The 19,416-nt window shown below is 45.8% G+C and overlaps 2 long non-coding RNA genes and 1 pseudogene across 4 annotated transcripts in view; all 3 read left to right on the top strand.

Annotated features, from left to right (window-relative positions):
* The window catches only part of LOC137633413 (uncharacterized), a 326,557-nt gene that overhangs the window by 170,728 nt on the left and 136,413 nt on the right, over positions 1-19,416 (top strand). The window lies entirely within an intron of this gene.
* LOC137633948 (uncharacterized) overlaps positions 1-19,416 on the top strand; it is a 238,936-nt gene that overhangs the window by 107,893 nt on the left and 111,627 nt on the right. The window lies entirely within an intron of this gene.
* LOC137634071 (5S ribosomal RNA) lies at positions 13,007-13,125 on the top strand (annotated as a pseudogene).

Here is a 19,416-nt window from a genome sequence, read left to right as displayed (position 1 = left end):
AAGATAATGTCTATCATCCAGTGGAATTGCAGAGGTCTAAGTACTAGCATTGAGCAAATAAAAACTTTAACCAGGGACTCAGACACGAAGGTAATTTGCCTACAGGAAACCAAGATCAGTGACAAACCATTTAATCCTGGACTCAATTATCATTTTTGTAGAGCCCCTCCGTTGCAAGCTGCAAGAGCTCAAGGTGGTACAGGTTTTATTATTCACAAATCTGTAAAATTTGAAACAATCCCACTCAATACACCACTACAGGCATGTGCAGTCAGAACTCATATCGGGAAAAAAATTACTTTATGCTCGCTATATATTGAACCATCCTTAGAACTTTTCCTCTTAGATCATGCTGGTAATCCAAGAAGGCTTAGACTTTCTGACCTCCAAGACTTGATCAATCAGCTTCCTGCCCCTTTTATTTTAATGGGTGATTTTAATGCAAAGCATACTTTATGGGGTGGAAATGTGTGCGATAGATGGGGTAATCTTGTTGAAGAATTAATCGACAACAATGATGTAATACTAATGAATGATGGTTCTCCAACTAGGTATGATATATTCCACAACTCTACATCAGCCATTGATTTGTCAATCTGTTCCTCATCCATTCGATTGGACTACCTTTGGTCAGTAAATGAACACCTACATGGCAGTGACCATTGGCCAATAATGTTAAATTATGTCCATAATCTTCCTTCTCAGTGTCCACCAAAATGAAAGATAGATGAGGCAGACTGGGCAGCTTATGAAAACTGTTTACACACTGATGAAGAGTATGATGAATTTACATCTCCAGTGCATGCCTGTCGACCTCTTGGAAATATTATTGATGATAATGCTAGCAAGTTTATACCTAAAACATGCGGTTTACCTCATCGCTCTGTAGTTCCTTGGTGGAGTAAAGAATGTGCCAACGCAAGAAAAGTGACCCGAACTTGCTTCAGAAGATACTTGAGGACAAACTATTTAGCAGATAGAATAGCATATCTCAGAGCCTGTGCCAAACAAAAAGGAATTTTTAAAAAAGCAAAGAGAGCATCTTGGAAGAAATATATATCCAATATTAATACCAAAACTCCTTCAAAGGAAATATGGGACAAGATTAGAAAACTTCAAGGTAAATTCGTCCCTAAGCCTCTACCAATATTAAGGGAAAATAATAGATATATATCTGACCGCAAAGATGTAGCAGAGGTTCTTGCTAAGCACTTTGCTCATGTATCAAGTGCTGACAACTATTCCCCAGCATTTCAACAAATTAGAGCATCAACATCTGTTGTTCCTCCTGCTTCTTCAAATACTGAAGCTTTTAACCTGGCTTTTAGTATGGAGTAGATGCAAAATGCTATCTCCAGCTCTTCTTTAACTGCCCCAGGTGAGGATGGCATCTGGTATGAAATGATATCACATCTTCCAGTGGATACCAAGGAATTTTTATTAGAAACCTTTAATGGTCTATGGGCTTCCCATATATCTCCTGATTCCTGGCATACTTCAATTGTAATTCCAGGCCACAAGTCTGGTAAAGACCCAGAACTGCCATCTAGTTATAGGCCCATATCCTTGACCAGTTGCATATGCAAACTATTTGAGAGAATGATCAACAACAGACTTGTGTGGTATCTAGAATAAAAAAATCTTTTATCTAACAGACAGTTTGGTTTTAGGAAGAACCGAAGTACTCTAGACCCTTTGCTGATGTTATCAAGGGAAATTTCAAATGCTTTTCTAACCAAAACCAGGTGGTGGGTGTCTTTTTTGACCTCGAAAAGGCATATGACACCACCTGGAGGGGTGGTATTTTAAAGCAATTGGCCTCGTGGGGTATAGGAGGACATATGTTCTCTTTTATTGAAGAATTTTTATCAAACCGCTCAATTAAAGTGAGAGTAGGGTCAGAACTATCTTCATCCTACATGCAAGAAGAAAGTGTCCCCCAAGGCAGCGTATTGAGTGTGACCTTGTTTGCTGTTGCTATTAATAGTCTCATTAGTCACATACCTCCTGGCATACAAGGATCACTATTTGTCGATGACTTTGCAATTTATTGTAGTGGATCATCTGCACTACAAGCATGCCAAAATCTTCAAATTGCAATAAATGCTGCTTCCGCATGGGCAAATTCTCGTGGATTCATGTTTTCTCCTCAGAAGACCAAAGCCATTCGCTTTACTCTTACTCGTAAAAGGGAAGAGATCCCCACCCTTTTCTTAAATGATTGTATTTTGCCATATGAGGATAGTGTCAAGTTTCTTGGAGTAATTTTCGACAAGAAAATGACATTTGGTCCCCATATAAATGACCTATCTATCAGGGTTAAGACCCTCTTAATGAGAGAATGCCTTGATGAAGTCATTGAGCTTCAGCACGGCATTTCATTCCCGTGCTGAAACTTGGTGACGGGCAAGAGGGCTCTCGAACTTGGGGAAATTGCTCCCCCAGTTCGAATCTAAATTTCTCTCTTTTACCTTTTTCTTTTTCTCAATATTACTTCGACCTTATCCTAATTTCACAAACTTTTTTTAGTCTTGCTTTCCAAACTCTATGAGAAAAATTTCCCTCATTATATGTGTGTATATATTATGTACATATATATTTATTTATTTTTTTTTTCTTTTCTCCTATGGCTTGGATGTTTTTACATCCATTGTAGCCCCAGCGGGGATGTTCATACATCCTTTATTGCTGCCTGCTTTGATGAGTGGGAGGAGGTATCACGGTTGGGAGGTGTTTGCATTCAAAGCTATATGTGAGAGTATTGGATGATTTCAGCCATCAAGTGTTGGGTCTTCGGAATCCAGGGGGATCCAATGCTTGGGGTAGGACTCTCGGCTTTTGGCCGGAAGCCCGTCATTATAGATATGGGGAGGATGATTCCATAATTTCTTGGTCTCAGTCCTAACAGGCAGGTTCAGCTTACACCTGTGCCTCTATATCTGTTTTGATGCTATCCTTCGGGTAGGGTATGGAGTGGACCATCTGGAAAGTATACTCTCATTGTGCCGATAGTGGAGAGTGCAAATTTCCTTTCCGACGTGCGATGGCCTAACATTCTCGAGCAGGTACATCAAACTAACTCTTTTCTCTCTTTAGTATAATGGATTCTTTAAGGAACGAACCCCCATCCCCTGGATACGCTGACTCTCCCCCGGCACTGTTGACGACCTCTGCTAATTTGATAAGGGATAGCTCTGTTGATGACCTCGGAACGGGAAAGGACCATTCTACTGATATTTCTAAATCGAGTAATTTGGGTAACACGAGGAAACTTCGAATCCTCCATGTTACACAAATCTCAATAGAAACAAATTATGATGATCTATGTAAAGCATTTGAATGCTATGGATGCATAAAAGAAATAAGGATGAAACTTGAAGCTGAAACTTGGGATTCATGGATATCTTATAGTAGTTATGACGAAGCATTTAGTGCAATAAGTAATTTGAATAATATTAAAATTAATAACTTGAATGTCGCGGCTGCTCTCTGCGATAAGGTACCAAAAGATTTAAATGTGTACAGGCCTGCCGATTGGTTGGAAAAAGGCGCAGATTTAGTCATGCCCTCCCAGAGAAATCCAAAACCACCGATGTGGCTTATAGCTGAATCAAAGGGGGTTACAGGGAATTATTTTAAAATATGCAAATTGATTCAGAAAAAAGTAGGAACTATTGCACCAGGCGATATATCTCGTTTCGGAAAAAGTAGTTTCCTAATCCATGCCAAATCCAGTACACAGTCGGTAATATTGTCCAATATGAAAATATGTAATGATGACATTAAGTTAGATGTCAAACCCCACCTAAATTTTAGCTACGGAAGGGGCGTAGTTTTTAACAGAGATCTATATGATTTCACAGAGGAGGAGATACTGGCCATGTGTCCATTAAATGTTTGGAAAGTTCATAAAGTCCCAGGTACATCAATGATAATCCTTACGTTCCAGGATGCTGATGTACCTTTTCATATTATTATCGAGAACGAAAGGATTAAAGTAAGACCCTTCAAGCAGAAGCCATTGCAATGCTTTAATTGTTTTAAATTTGGGCACCCGTCCAAAGTTTGCAAAAATGAGAAGATGTGTGGTATTTGCTCCAAATCTTACCATGGAGAGTGTGCACTTGGAGCCTGGTGTTTAAATTGCAGCTCGAATCACAAATCCACAGACAAGATCTGCGAGCTATATAAGTTGGAGGAAGCTGCCCTCAACAAATCAAACTTAGAACACATAAGTGTGACCCATGCCAAAAGACTATTAAATAAATCAAATACATATGCTAAGGCATTAAAATCAAACCAACCTAGCACTGCCAATAGCTCAAAAAAAAGTATACTATCTGACAAAATGTCAAATAACGAGGTAACCATATCACCTCCTGAGGCTTTACCACGGTGTATTAACACTAGGTCATTGCCCATTGCTGTACAGCCTTCAGCCGCCATTACAAAAAGTAATACAAACCTCTCTCAGGCCATGTCACTGCCTGATCTGATGGAGGTTCCAATTAAAACTAACCTACCTGCACCTGTTTTGGGAAAGGTGCAAAAACCTCGAATCCCACCATCTATTAATCGCAAAAGAGAGAGACCTCCATCTCTCTCTCCACCCTCCATTAGAAACGTTAAGGTTATGACATCAAATAAATTTGATGTTTTGTCTATTGATGTTTCTAATGAACCAGAAGATGGACTGAATAAATCAGAAATTCAAGTTGAGGTCCACCATCCACCTCAACAAATAGATAAAAAGAATACAAAGAAAAACACAAACATAAAACCCATTATAACAAGACCACCTCTGAAGAAACCTACAGGTAATAATGTTAGATTAAAAACTGCTAATGGGAAGACCTCATCCAAGATGTCATCCCGAAATAATCATAGTTTTCTCCTCCATTTTGCAATGGAACTGTCAGGGTTTGAGGGCCAAATATGAAGAACTTAAGCTCCTAATTCATGAGCATTCCCCCATAATTGTATGTCTACAGGAAAGTATGCTTGATTCTAACACTCCTAGTCCTCGAGAGTATGTTAGCTATAGAACACCATATAATCAACAAGCAGGGAGCCATGGCAGAAGTCTTGTATACATTCGTCGAGATGTTCCCCAAATACCTATGTCTATACGTACAACCCTGCAGGCAGTTGTTGTACAAATTGATATAGGGAGAAAATATACAATTTGCTCTCTGTACTTACCTCCAAATGATATTATTTTATATGATGACTTAGCAGAGGTCATTCAACAACTCCCTCAACCATTTCTCTTACTGGGAGATATGAATGGTAGACATCCTTTATGGGGTGATGTTTTGGCAAACACAAGGGGCAATATTATCTCATCAATTGTGGAGAATGAGGATGTGGGACTCCTTAATACAGGAGAGCCCACACACTTCCATGTTCAAACACGTACCTTGTCATGCATTGACCTTTCAATTGCAAGCTCTAACTGTCTTCTTGATTTTGATTGGAGGACATTAGATGATTGGCATACTAGTGATCATGCACCAATCATTATAAACACCAACAATGGTCCACCTTTACAGAGATCGCCACGATGGAATCTTGACAAGGCGGAGTGGGAAAAGTTTTGTGAGCTAAGCGAAATTGAGGGGGATGCTGAACAGGTTGAAAATATCGATGATGCCATAGACTTACTGAATGGAACTCTCCATACAGCAGGAGTCAATTCAATTCCCAAAACAACAGGGTTATTCAAACGACGACCAGTCCCGTGGTGGTCTTCAGAACTAACAGCCCTCCACAGAGCCACAAGAAGATCTCTAACACGATTGCGTAGACTCCGAACTGATGAGAATTTAATTATGTACAAGAAATGTAGAGCACAGTTCCGTCGTGCCATGAAAGAAGCAAGGCGCCAGTCATGGATGTCTTTTGTTTCCTCCATTAACAGTAGAACACCACCATCTGCTGTGTGGAGGAAAGTAAAAAAGATAGCTGGCAAATTCACCCCCAACCCACCACCAGTGTTGAAGGTGAATGGTCAGTATGTAACTGAAGCAAATGATGTTAGCAATGCCCTGGCTAGTCATTTTTCAAATGTATCCAGCAAGTGTGAAGGAGCCCCTGGTCACCAGTATAGGAGCGTTGAAGAAAAGAAAATTTTAGATTTTGGAACAAGAAGGGAAGAGTCTTATAATTCTCCTTTCACTGAAAGAGAATTTGATTCCGCACTAGCTCATTGCAACGATACAGCCCCTGGACCCGATGGAATTCCATATGCAATGATTAAACATGTACATTTTGATACAAAGCTATTTATTTTAAGCATTATTAATAGAATATGGCATGATCATAGCTACCCAAGTGTTTGGGAACTAGCCATTATTTTAGCCTTTTTAAAACCCGGTAAAGACAAGTTTTTAGCAAACTATCGTCCTATTGCATTGACATCTTGTTTATGTAAAATCATGGCGAAGATGGTCAATGCAAGGCTGATATGGTACCTTGAAAAGAAAGGTATTTTATCACCGATTCAATGTGGATTCCGAAAAATGCACTCAACGACTGATGTGTTGATAGGACTTGAGTCTTCTATTTGTGAAGCCTTTGCTTCCAAACAGCACCATGTTACAGTATTTTTGACCTTGAAAAGGCATATGATACCACATGGAGATATGGTATACTTAAAACCATTCATGAAATCAGATTGAGAGGAGAGCTGCCACTATTTATTCAGGCATTTCTTTCACATAGAGTTTTTCAAGTGAGAGTTGGGGAAGCTCTATCAGAGAGTAAGTGCCAGGAAGAAGGAGTTCCTCAGGGTAGTGTGCTGAGTGTAACCCCTTTTGCACTAGCAATTAATGGGATATCCTCAGCCATTCCAGGATGTTCTCTCAACATTATTTGTGGATGATCTCTCCATACCATTTGCTGGAGCCAGAATGGCAACGGTTGAGAGAAAACTACAGCTCTCGATTGACAAAATTATCCAGTGGGCCGATATGAATGGATTTAAGTTCTCGACAAGTAAAACTACTATCGTACATTTCTGTCGTATCCGGGGAGCACATCCAGACCCAGATATATACATTAAAGGTCAACGGATCCCATGTGTATCGGAAACCGAATTTTTAGGTTTGATATTTGACTGTAGACTTACATGGGTTTCTCACCTAAAAGCGCTGAACGCTAAATGTGTTGAAGCTCTGAATATCTTAAAAGTATTGTCCCATACATCATGGGGGCAGACCGCAATACTATTTTAAAATTATACAAGGCCTTGATTTTTTCCAAAATTAGTTATGGTTGTGAGGTATACTCTTCAGCCACCCCAAGCCGGTTGAAAATATTAGATTCAATACATCATGCAGGTATTAGATTGTCCACGGGAGCATTCAGAACATCACCTATCCCAAGTCTCCTTGTTGATGCTGGAGAGTTACCACTAGACCTTTACCGGATGTCTTCTATTCTTCGGTATTGGTTTAGATTGCAAAGACTCCCTAATTCTTTAGCCTTTCAGACTGCAAGCCTTGTAAGGCACCCAACATACTTTGAAATGCACCCAAAATCTCCTCAACCCTATGGCTTTCGGGTGAAACAATTATTAAACAGTCTGGATATAATTAGATGTAAGGTACTTCCATTCAAGGTATCATCAACGCCTCCATGGAAGTTACCAGAGATATCTTTTTGTAAATATTTTATAGGAGATAAGAAGAATATGTCAGACCTAGAAGCCAGGTCTCTTTTTAATGAACATGTTAAAGAACATAGAGGATCAACTTTTATCTATACTGATGGCTCCAAATCTGATGCTGGCGTTGGATTTGGGGTACATAGTAATAGTTTTAATTGTAGAGGTGCACTTCCTCTGACCGCTTCCATATTTACTGCGGAACTGTATGGCATATTAACCGCTATTGAGAAAATAGCATTGGAGAAGGAGGGTAATTTTACAATTTTTAGTGATGCAAGGAGTGTCCTTCAAGCTATAGAAGTTTTTAATTCTAATAACCCTCTAGTTTTAAAGATTTTAGAATGGCTTTTTATTATTGGACGGAGAGGTATAACAGTTCACTTTTGTTGGGTTTCAGCACATGTAGGTGTGTGTGGGAATGAGAAGGCAGATTTGCTGGCTAAGAATGCTGCATCCGAGTTTCTGCCAAGAAGGTATCCCATTGCCTGTAATGATTTCTTACCTGACATCAAGAAATTGGTTTGCAATAAATGGCAACAGCAATGGGATAGTCAAGATGGCAATAAAATGAGGGAAGTAACAAATGACATATCTCCTTGGAGGTATAATATGATGCCCCGAAAATGGGAGACGTCTCTTTGTCGTCTCCGTATTGGTCACACTCGGTTGACACACGAGTTTCTGCTGAAGGGCCAACACCAACCGTATTGTGACGACTGTTTAGTACCTCTAATATTAAGGCATTTGTTGACCGAATGCCCCAATTATAACAATTTGCGGAATAGATATTTGTTTGAGGCTCGAGGTGAGAGTGGCAGGTTCATCCTTGCCAAGATTCTTGGAAATGATGTGTCCTACCATGCAAGTGGCATTTTTAGATTTCTTTCAGAAGCAGGTCTTCTGAAAAATATTTAACTTTTATGACATTCAATTTTTATGATTTTAATTGAATACTCTTTTTTTTTTTTATTTTATCTTTTATTTTTGTATACATAAATTAAATGTTACCGGCGTCAATGACCTCAGATGTCAGGATGCCGTAAAACTTTAAATCAATCAATCACCCTATATTATGTAAAGCATAGTTTGTAAAGAACCACTGCGTTAATATGAAATATCGACCAGTTCAATACTGTATTGGACAAAGGTTTATATCCGCGTAGGAGGAAACTTGTATTTGTTCCGTAACCGAAATACAAACCACGCTATTTACAGAGGGTTTACCTTTTAGCGCAGCTGAAATGGCGAGCCATTAGAATTTAACGAGGGTGTATTACCCTCACGCTAGTTAGCGGGGGGGGGGGGGGTAGGGGAGTGGTAGCTAGCTACCCCTCCCCCCCTCACACAGATGAATGCTCACTTTCACTTTTGGCTCGGACTGTGACAGACGTCTCTGTCTTGGTCCTTTCTTGGCAGCCATTGTTTGTTTTGTCTTTACTTAATCGCTTACTTTTCATTTACTCAATATATATGTAAACATGTTTGAAAAGGAAACTTACTGATTTCTATACTCAAATATATATACAGAGTGTGAGGGCACGTTTCCAGTTGTGTAATTCTTGTTTCCTTTCCCTCGGGATTCCTCTTCGAAGCCTTCCCGGTGGAATGAATGTGTACTAATGTTATTTGTTGCCATATTACAGAAACGAACTAGATCGGTAACTGTAAAAAAATAAAACAGTGTGAGCTGTCTTGTTGAGTCCTGGGGATTTGGCTGTTGCTGCCTCCCCCTTCGTATTTTCGTCAGGGGCGTGTCTCCTTCTACTGGAAGTACTCCCGTGACGACGGACAGCTCTCCAGTTCATTTTAGAACTCTCAGGAGGCTTGCCTCCTTGGGCGGGTAACTTTCCTTCCGAGGGAAGTTTTTCCTGTCCAGGCTTGAGTTTTTCCCCTTTTGGGGGGTTCTTTTCTTGCAGTTTCGCTCAAGGGGCTGGGCAACTGCAGGAGCTCCTCTTCGGAGGATTGCTCCTTTTAGGTCACTGGCTGACCAGTCTCTTCTACGAAGTGTTTCTCTTTCGTTCGCGAGAGAGTACTCATAGAGACTCCTCTTCGGAGGTTTCTTCTGTTGCTGTTGCTTTTGGCCTCCCTCGCCGTAAGGCCCACCGTCCGCCTCGTCGTAAGGGCCTCTCATCTCCCTATAAGGGTGCTTGAGGCGCCTTTTTGAATCTCCGTTTGCAGCCTACAACTCCTTTTTCTTGATCTTCCGCCTTGGTGCAGATGGACAGCAGTCTGATCTCGTCTTCCGACGGGCAACGGTCTTCCCGACGAACAACGGTCTTCCCGATGGACAGCGGTCTTCCGACGGACATCACTCAACCGGCGGACAACGATCCCTTCGGGGCAAAGGGTTGCCTCCCACGGGGGTTCTTCCCTTGCGTGTCAGGGTTCCCCTGTGCGCCCTTCTGCTGTGTTCTCTCCTGCTCCAGCTCAGTGTTAGCGCACAGGCGCTCTCCTGCTCATCAGCGCTCTCCTGTTCGTCAGCGCTTTCATGATGATCATCCCTGCTGTTCCTGTTGGTTCCTGTTACGCGCCCTGTGCTCCCACGTTCGCCCTCGCGATTTAGAACTTCGGTTCAGGTCGGGGTCAAGGACTCTTCTATGCGCAGGCTTCCACGCGTAGCCTTCTGCTCGTCAGCGATCATCAGCTCGCCAGCGATCACCTGTCTCTCGGCGATCTCCGGATCGCCCGCGTGTGTTACAGCCGGCACACCAACGTTCTCCAACACTTCTGAAGGAACATGGTTCGCCAGCTACAAGCTCACCTGCGCATGCTGCTCACCATCGCGCGATCACCTACCTGCGGATGCTGCTTGCCATCGCGCGACCCTCAACTGCGGATGCTAATCGCCATCGCGCGACAGCCCACCAGCGGATGCTGATCGCCATCGCGCGACAGCCCACCAGCGGATGCTGATCGCCATCGCGCGACCCTGCGCATGCTGATCGCCATCGCGCGACCCTGCGCATGCTGATCGCCATCGCGCGACCCTGCGCATGCTGATCGCCATCGCGCGACCCTGCGCATGCTGCTCGCCATCGCGCGACCCTGCGCATGCTGCTCGCCATCGCGCGACCCTGCGCATGCTGATCGCCATCGCGCGACCCTGCGCATGCTGATCGCCATCGCGCGACCCTGCGCATGCTGATCGCCATCGCGCGACCCTGCGCATGCTGATCGCCATCGCGCGACCCTGCGCATGCTGATCGCCATCGCGCGACCCTGCGCATGCTGATCGCCATCGCGCGACCCTGCGCATGCTGATCGCCATCGCGCGACCCTGCGCATGCTGATCGCCATCGCGCGACCCTGCGCATGCTGATCGCCATCGCGCGACCCTGCGCATGCTGATCGCCATCGCGCGACCCTGCGCATGCTGATCGCCATCGCGCGACGCCGCTGGCCGTCGCGCCACGCCGCTGGCCGTCGCGCGACGCCGCTGGCCGTCGCGCGACGCCGCTGGCCGTCGCGCGACCCCGCTGGCCGTCGCGCGACCCCGCTGGCCGTCGCGCGACCCCGCTGGCCGTCGCGCGACCCCGCTGGCCGTCGCGCGACCCCGCTGGCCGTCGCGCGACCCCGCTGGCCGTCGCGCGACCCTGCGCATGCTGCTCGCCATCGCGTCGGCATGACACAACGCGCCATCGCCAACCTGCGCGTTAGCGCTCACCAGCTCGCCACCGATCGCCTGTTGATCCATATCGCCAGCGGTCTTCCTCGCCCACGCGGCAGCGCGTTTCCTCGCCATGCGTTACCGCGCATGGGCGCTTCCACGTTCGCCCACGCGCAAATCTTTGAATTACCGTCGCGCGAGCTCCAGGGCGATTACGACCACGATTCCCATGGGGGTTTTCGCAGCATGGCCAGCCTGGCGAGTTCTTCTGGAGCGTATTTCCAGAACACGGCCTCACCCCATAAACGCAGAGCATGGCACTTGCAAGAATAGGAGAAACTTAAGGGAGATCTGAGCAACACTCCTCTTCCCTGAACCTGGGTTAGCCCTTCCCCGTCATCCCCTGGAAGGATTTTTGGCGGGGGGGCTTTCCGTTCGAGATTTCTCCATCGAACAAGGGGTGACTGCTTACCCCTTCCTTTGGGAGCTTACCAGGTCCTTTCCCTCCTCGGTTACGGCCCGAGGTTTGGTTCAAGGAAGCTACAGGAAGATCATGGGTACTTTCCTCCTCTCGAGCTCAGGCACCTTGGCCTTTCGTCGTTAAGTATTTAACTTGCGGACAAGCTCGATGTTGTACCATCTGGACGCGCTGACTGAGGGCTTCCTTTGGGTGTCTCATCTGTGGAGGTCGACGATCTCAGACACCCTTCCATCCTTGAGAAGAGTTTGTTTGTGCCCAAGGACAGAGACTTAGACAGCGGCTGTGCGGAGGAAATCGACTTCCGTATTCACTCCTCCAAAGCTTTCTTCCAGACTCTGCAGGGCTCCAGCGCCCTTTTCTTTCAACCACGTCGGCCTAAGTTATCGGCTACGACAATTGGGACAAGGTGTCCAATTGCAGTTTCCTCCTGTCAGGAACAGATGGCACGGGAGACCCCCGGGGGGGCATAGTCCTAAAAGGAGTTCACGAACTCTAGGATTGCAGGTTTTTTGCTGGGAGGATGCTTAAGGTTACTCATCCGAATGACAGCTTCCCGATGCCCATTCCCGCACAATCTCTGTGATCAGCCAAGGATATCCCGCCTTCCGTCTCTGTCAGCGAATTCAGTGTCTCTGAACCTCTATGCCATAGCGTCAGCATGAGTTGCCCGGTTGGGCAGAATGGTCCATACCTTACGCGAAAGTCTTCCTTAGGATCATCGACAGCTTCACCCCCGGCCTCCTCAGTCGATCCTTTCTTTTAAGGAAGGATCTGAGAGGGGATGTCCGTAGTCGACCTCTCAGCCCTGATCAAGTTTGTCGAACAAACTTTGGCCAGCGTAGACCAGCAGAATCGATCAGACTGGTAACGAGGCGACAGGACTTCTTAAACCCTGGATCGGAAGGACGGGTACTTTCAGTTTCCATTCCAGCCATCTTCCAGGGTGCTCGTCGAATTCAGCCTAGACTGCAAGTATTCCTGCTTATGATGCAGTGTGGCTATCCCGCCGTGGCATAGCAGGTTTGTTTCCCCAGAGAACTCTCCCTGCCTTCCTCATGGCCGCTCAGGTGCAGGCTTCCGCCGCCTCTGCTGTTTGGAGGGCTGGTCAACTCCGGTAGGCTCGGGTTCGACCTTCTTCAGCGCCGGGACAAGCTTCCGGATGTTTACCATGAGTGTGGGCTCATCGTATTTTGCTTGGAGCCTTCTCTTCCTCTGCCTCAACATCTGGAGTATCTGGCCATGATATTGAGTCAACGGCCTTACCACGTTGGAAACCCCGCTTCTCGTCCGTCCAGCGAGGTTAAGCAACGTCGGTTCTGGTCGGTACTTGGATGGGTGACCACCTGGGGACGCCAGATTCTGTTACCACATCCTCCGAGCCTTCCTTTCGGTTGACTGTGGCAAGACTGAGGAGAGTCGCAGTACCTGTTCTCAGTCAAGCAGAGTTTTCAGCCCTACCTTGGAACGTTTCCTAGTTCTCCTTTCCTCATTGACCCGTCTATAGTCCGAACGGTCGCCTCAGGATAAGTTCCATGTGGGGCGATCCAAGTTCCGGTGGCTTCAGGCAATGTTTAACCGGACTTCCTGGCCCCTATGGGACCAGTGGAACTATTAGACCTGCAATGGGTGTTGACCTATGGAGCCTCTTGATGGTAGTGGATATTCTCGTCCTATCCCCACATTCTTGATGCTGTTCTCGGACTCGTCAAAGGAAAGGGGGGGGGGACATGTTCCGGTCCAGGCCTATGGTCAAGACCTGAAGGATACCTCTCCATCATTCAGGCAGGCTTAGGGGCCTTAGTCTGGCCCCTCTACAGATCCTACAGCTCCTGCCGAGTCGCCCCGTGCGCGTCGACTTCATGATTCTGGCGTATTCTAACCAGCAGGGGACGCATTTTCACACCTTCACATCTTGCAGTAGAGATACCGGGATGATTGAGATTCTCTCAATACCACCATCGGCTCTCTCATTCCAGGCAGAGGAATGTTCTCTCCGACTATCCGAGCAGAGCCTCGTAGAGAGAGTGTACCTGGGGGTCTTTGACCTTGGGTAACCAGCAAGTACTGGTCTGGGGGACCTGATCGCGACAGCTTGGAACCTCAAGCTTCCGCTGTTCTTCCCCCCAGTCTCAGACCCCGAGACTCTGGCAAGATGCATTCCGGTGATGGTGGGACAACTTCGACGCCTGCGTCTTCCCTCCTTTTTGTCTGTGGACAATGGGTCTCAACAAGACCAGGTTGTCTGTCAACCTTTCAATGGGAGAGCTCCACTGGGACTATGCGCAGAACGGTTTTTGGACCCTCTGCTTCCCCTGACGGAACTCCCGGGAGAGCTTCTCCCACGGCGCAGACTACTCAAGCAACTACAAGGCGACATCTCTCCCGAACCGGGGCGTCGCTTCGGCTTCATGCCTGGAGACACTACGCCTCCTCCTCAAGAAGAGACAACCCGCTACAGTCGCGGTACGGAGGTCGCGTCATCTGCGATAGTCATCCGCAGGGGTCTCCCAGGCAAAGTGAAGAGTCTTCGGTGGTTGGTGCCGTGGGAGATATACCTCTTCCCTTGAAGCCTCTTCTCCAGCAATAACGGTCTTATTGCCTTTCGGCGGGAGGAAACTCCTTTCCGCTCTCGGCAATGAAGCCTGTCGCTCAGCCTTTCCCTGACCTTCAGACTTAAAGGAATAACTTTTTCCTGCCCGCTGGATCTATCCTCGCTCATGCGAAGCTACGATCGTCCCTGCCCTAGTCGGAGGAAGACCTCCAACTCGGAGCATGGCTCGGACTTTTAGTCCTTTAAGAGATCTTCTCAAGACCCTTTACGACAGGCCTCGGATTGTATTCCGCCTTGGGTCTCCTGCTCACTCTGGCCACGGCCAGTGTGTAAGCAATCTTCTTGGTCTCTTACGACTCCCCCCTTTCTAAGGAAGAGGGGAAGGCAACATTCAGGTTCGCTCCTGAGTTGTTGGCTAGACTCAGAATCTTGGGGTCCCGACCCTTCGGTCCAATTCATTCAAGATTACGAGTCTCCATTCTGTATCTGATGTCCCAAGACCTTCTCTTTCTTGCCAGTAAAGGAATCGAGAGGTTAGCGCTGGGAACAGCTGCAGTTTGTCCTCAGTTGCAGCCGATTTGGGAGCACAAGGAGGACACGGGGGAGAGTCACCAGTATACCTCTTCAGCCCGGACTCAAGAACATTCATCTCGACCTGTCTCCAGACCCTCCCCCATCACGTCGTTCTACAGCTCGATGTTGGATACATCGCAACTTCCCTCGCCTTCGATTAATACTACTCTGTGACGCAGGTGCTACAAGCTGGAGTCTGGAAGCGTCTAATGACCTTCGCAGCCCGCTTCCTGCAGGGCATGACCCACAGGAGTCTCGATACATTTTCTATCTCTCTCTGGTGGCTACACAACAGCTGGTCTAACCTCAGGCTCCATTTTGGACAGGTAGCAGAAGGTTGAGGGCATTATCATCAGGTTTTAGTCTGCATGAACGAAAGAAGTATGTCTAGCTCTTATTTCTTTCTTCATCATCCCCTCTACGGGGAAGCAGTATCCTGGTCTCTGCATAGCTGACCTCGAACCTCTGCAGGTAAACCATGCTTCCTTGTGTTCCGAGTATTGAGTCAATACTGTCGCGTCCCCCATACCCTGACGAGGTGGTATTGGGAACGTCCTAACCCAGAGTTCCTTCTGGAACTCCAGGTCAACTGCCTAGGACGGGTCACACTTCTTCCTTCACACACAAGCTTACGTAGGCCACATGGTTCCTTGCGGAGCAAGGAACTTGTGAGGTGCAGGGACTCCTTTTCTCGAGTGCGACTCACTCGGATTCTGAGTCCCCGGGTAAAGCCAAAGCCAGTATGGCTGGGGACTTTCCACCCTACCTAATATCATCAACGCCTCCATGGAAGTTACCAGAGATATTTTTTTGTAAATATTTTATTGGAGATAAGAAGAATATGTCAGACATAGAAGCCAGGTCTCTTTTTAATGAACATGTTAAAGAACATAGAGGATCAACTTTTATCTATACTGATGGCTCCAAATCTGATGCTGGCGTTGGATTTGGAGTACATAGTAATGGTTTTAATTGTAGAGGTGCACTTCCTCTGACTGCTTCCATATTTACTGCCGAACTGTATGGCATATTAACTGCTATTGAGAAAATAGCGTTGGAGAAGGAGGGTAATTTTACAATTTTTAGTGATGCAAGGAGTGTCCTTCAAGCTATGGAAGTTTTTAATTCTAATAACCCTCTAGTTTTAAAGATTTTAGAATGGCTTTTCCTTATTGGACGGAGAGGTATAACAGTTCAATTTTGTTGGGTTCCAGCACATGTAGGTGTGTCCGGGAATGAGAAGGCAGATTCACTGGCTAAGGAGGCTGCATCCGAATTGCTGCCAAGAAGGTATCCCATTCCCTGTAATGATTTCTTACCTGACATCAAGAAATTGGTTTGCAATAAATGGCAACAGCAATGGGATAGTCAAGATGGCAATAAAATGAGGGAAGTAACAAATGACATATCTCCTTGGAGGTATAATATGATGCCCCGAAAATGGGAGACGTCTCTTTGTCGTCTGCGTATTGGTCACACTCGGTTGACACATGAGTTTCTGCTGAAGGGCCAACACCAACCGTATTGTGACAACTGTTTAGTACCTCTAACAGTAAGGCATTTGTTGACCGAATGCCCCAATTATAACATCTTGCGGAATAGATATTTGTTTGAGGCTCGAGGTGAGGGTGGCAGGTTCATCCTTGCCAAGATTCTTGGAAATGATGTGTCCTACCATGCAAGTGGCATTTTTAGATTTCTTTCAGAAGCAGGTCTTCTGAAAAATATTCAACTTTTATGACATTCAATTTTTATGATTTTAATTGAATACTCTTTAATTTTTTATTTTATTTCATTTTTTACTTTTGTATACATAAATTAAATGTTACCGGCGTCAATGACCTTAGATGTCAGGATGCCTGAAAACTTTAAATCATTCATTCATTCATTCCACCCTACCTAAGGGGTAAGTCACCCTCTGTAAATAGCGTGGTTTGTATTTCGGTTACGGAACAAATGACAAATTCGAAGATAATTTGCATTTTTCCTAACCATACAAACCCTAGCTATTTACACATATTTGCCCGCCAGCCCTGTCCCTCAAGACAAGTCCTACCTCTAAGTGAAAGTGAGCATTCATCTGTGTGTGAGGGGGGGAGGGGTAGCTAGCTACCACTCCCTTACCCCCCCCCCCCCCGCCGCTAACTAGCGCGGGGGTAATACACCCTCGTTAAATTTTAATGGCTCGCCATTTCAGCTGCGCTAAAAGGTAAACCCTCTGTAAATAGCTAAGGTTTGTATGATTAGGAAAATTACAAATTATCTTCGAATTTGTCATATCCGCCACCGTCCCCTTACGGGATGGAGTCCTCCCGCTAAGGGAAAGCATAAACCTATGCAAAATTAGCTTGCATTAAGGAACAATCTATTAGAATTATCCCAGATAAATATACATAGAATGAATGCTCAATTATCAATAAATTGACACAGGTGAATGAGACGCAAGGTTCTCAAGAACAAGTTTATTGACAGACAATAAATAAACAGGTTAACAACAATTATATATATATATATAAGAGGAGGATAACCAAAAATTTAAGCATAAGCATGATAGTAAACAGAAACTTGTTTATCTGAAAGAAAAACATTGGTGCCACTTTTAACATACCGAGGTATCAAAGTTATAAAAGTCTGTATTACTAATCAGTCACATTAGCGTTAGAAACGCTCGGCACACATGTGTGCACTTATGCTAAGTTCACCTTTAAAAGTGGAACAGTCAACGTGGGCAACCCTGTGCCCTCACACTTAGTTTGTAGCACAGTATGTAACTACACACTCACCCTGGAATTAATCGTCCCAATTAAATCCACTGTTCCTCGCAGAGTTAAACAGCAGGGTTAACGACGCAACCCACTGCTACCACAGACCTCTTTAGTTGCTCCACTTGCTTCGCATAGTGACGAAAGAACACTCTGGAAGACTTCCAGCCAGTGTATGAACGAAGATGTTCAAAATCCATACAATTAAAGAAATTTAAGGATGAGGCAACTTTCCTCGGATCGTGACCTGCGGGTGTACTGTCAGGATCCGCTCTGCGAATAAAATGTGATTTTCGCCCTGAGTTGTTTCAGTGATAAATTTGAGCCTGATGTTTCTCCCCTGAATAGTTGACCACCCTTGAAGTTTGAAGTTATACAAAGATAGACCTTTAGGCATTCTACTGGACATAGAGATGCATCTTCTTTCAGAGGGCAGATTCTCCAGGGACCCCACCTGTTGGTGGGTAACTCGTTCTTGGCGAGAAACGTAGGATCCGGAAACAGGTTCAGCTCTCCCCCATCCAAGAACTGAACACGGCATTCCTCTCTCGAGAGGGCTACAATCTCACTAACCCTGGCCCCGGACGTGAGTGAAAATAGGAAAATAACCTTTTGGGTCAAATCTTTTAACGCATACTCCTCATTGTTCAACAGTGAAGCGAAATGTAGAACTTTATCTAAAGACCATGAAATGAGCTTTGGAGGTGCTGAAGGTCTGAGCCTAGCGCAGGCTTTCGGAACTTTATTAAAGATCTCGTTAGTGAGGTCGACCTGGAAGGCATATAAAATGGGTCTTGTCAAAGCAGACTTACACGTTGAAATCGTGTTAGCTGCCAACCCTTGACCATGGAGGTGGATGAAGAAAGATAAGCAGAAGTCCGTCGAGATCTCCTGCGGATTCTTCGCCTTGATAAAGGCCACCCATTTTCTCCAAGATGACTCATAATGCCTTCTAGTAGATTTGCACTTATATTCCTCTAGGAAGTCTATGCTGTCTTTCGAAATCCCGAAACGCTTTTTCACTGCCAGGGAGAGAAAATCATGAGCTGCAGGGTCCGGGTTTTCTGTAATGAAGCGCAGACAGTCGACTTCTGGACTCGCTGGGTCAGAACTGGATCTGGTAGCGGTAGAAACTTCAACCGTAGTTCCAATGCCAGAGGGAATCACACGCTGTTCGGCCACTTGTGGGCCACTATTGCCGCTACCCCCTTGAAGGATCTCAGTTTGTTGAGGACCCTCAACAGAAGGTTGTGAGGAGGGAACAGATAAATCCTGGACCATCTGTTCCAGTCGAGGGACATCGCGTCCACTGCTTCCGCCAAGGGGTCCTTGTACGGGGACACGTACAGGGGCAACTTCTTGTTGTCTTTCGTCGCAAAGAGGTCTATCTGCAGTTCTGGGACTTGACTCAAGATGAAGGAGAACGATCCTGCGTCTAGGGACCATTCCGACTCTTATCGGTGTGAACCTGGATAGAGCGTCCGCTGTCACATTGCGGACTCCTTGAAGGTGAACTGCCGACAGGTACCACTTCTTCTTTTCCGCCAGTCGGAAGATGGCCAACATCACCTGGTTGAGAGGTGGCGACCTTGATCCTTGTCGATTCAAGCATCTCACAATCACCTCGCTGTCCAGCACCAACATTATGTGGATCGAGCGACGCGGGGAGACTTTCTTCAAGGTAAGGAGCACTGCCATAGCTTCCAGAAAGTTTATGTGAAATGTCTAGAATAGATTGGACCAAGTCCCTTGGGCCTTCTTCCGATGAGAATG

This window comes from Palaemon carinicauda, chromosome 43 (assembly GCF_036898095.1).
Source record: "Palaemon carinicauda isolate YSFRI2023 chromosome 43, ASM3689809v2, whole genome shotgun sequence".
NCBI lineage: Eukaryota > Metazoa > Arthropoda > Malacostraca > Decapoda > Palaemonidae > Palaemon > Palaemon carinicauda.
Note: the sequence above shows the minus strand (reverse complement) of the source record. Positions and strands in the feature narration are given on the sequence as shown.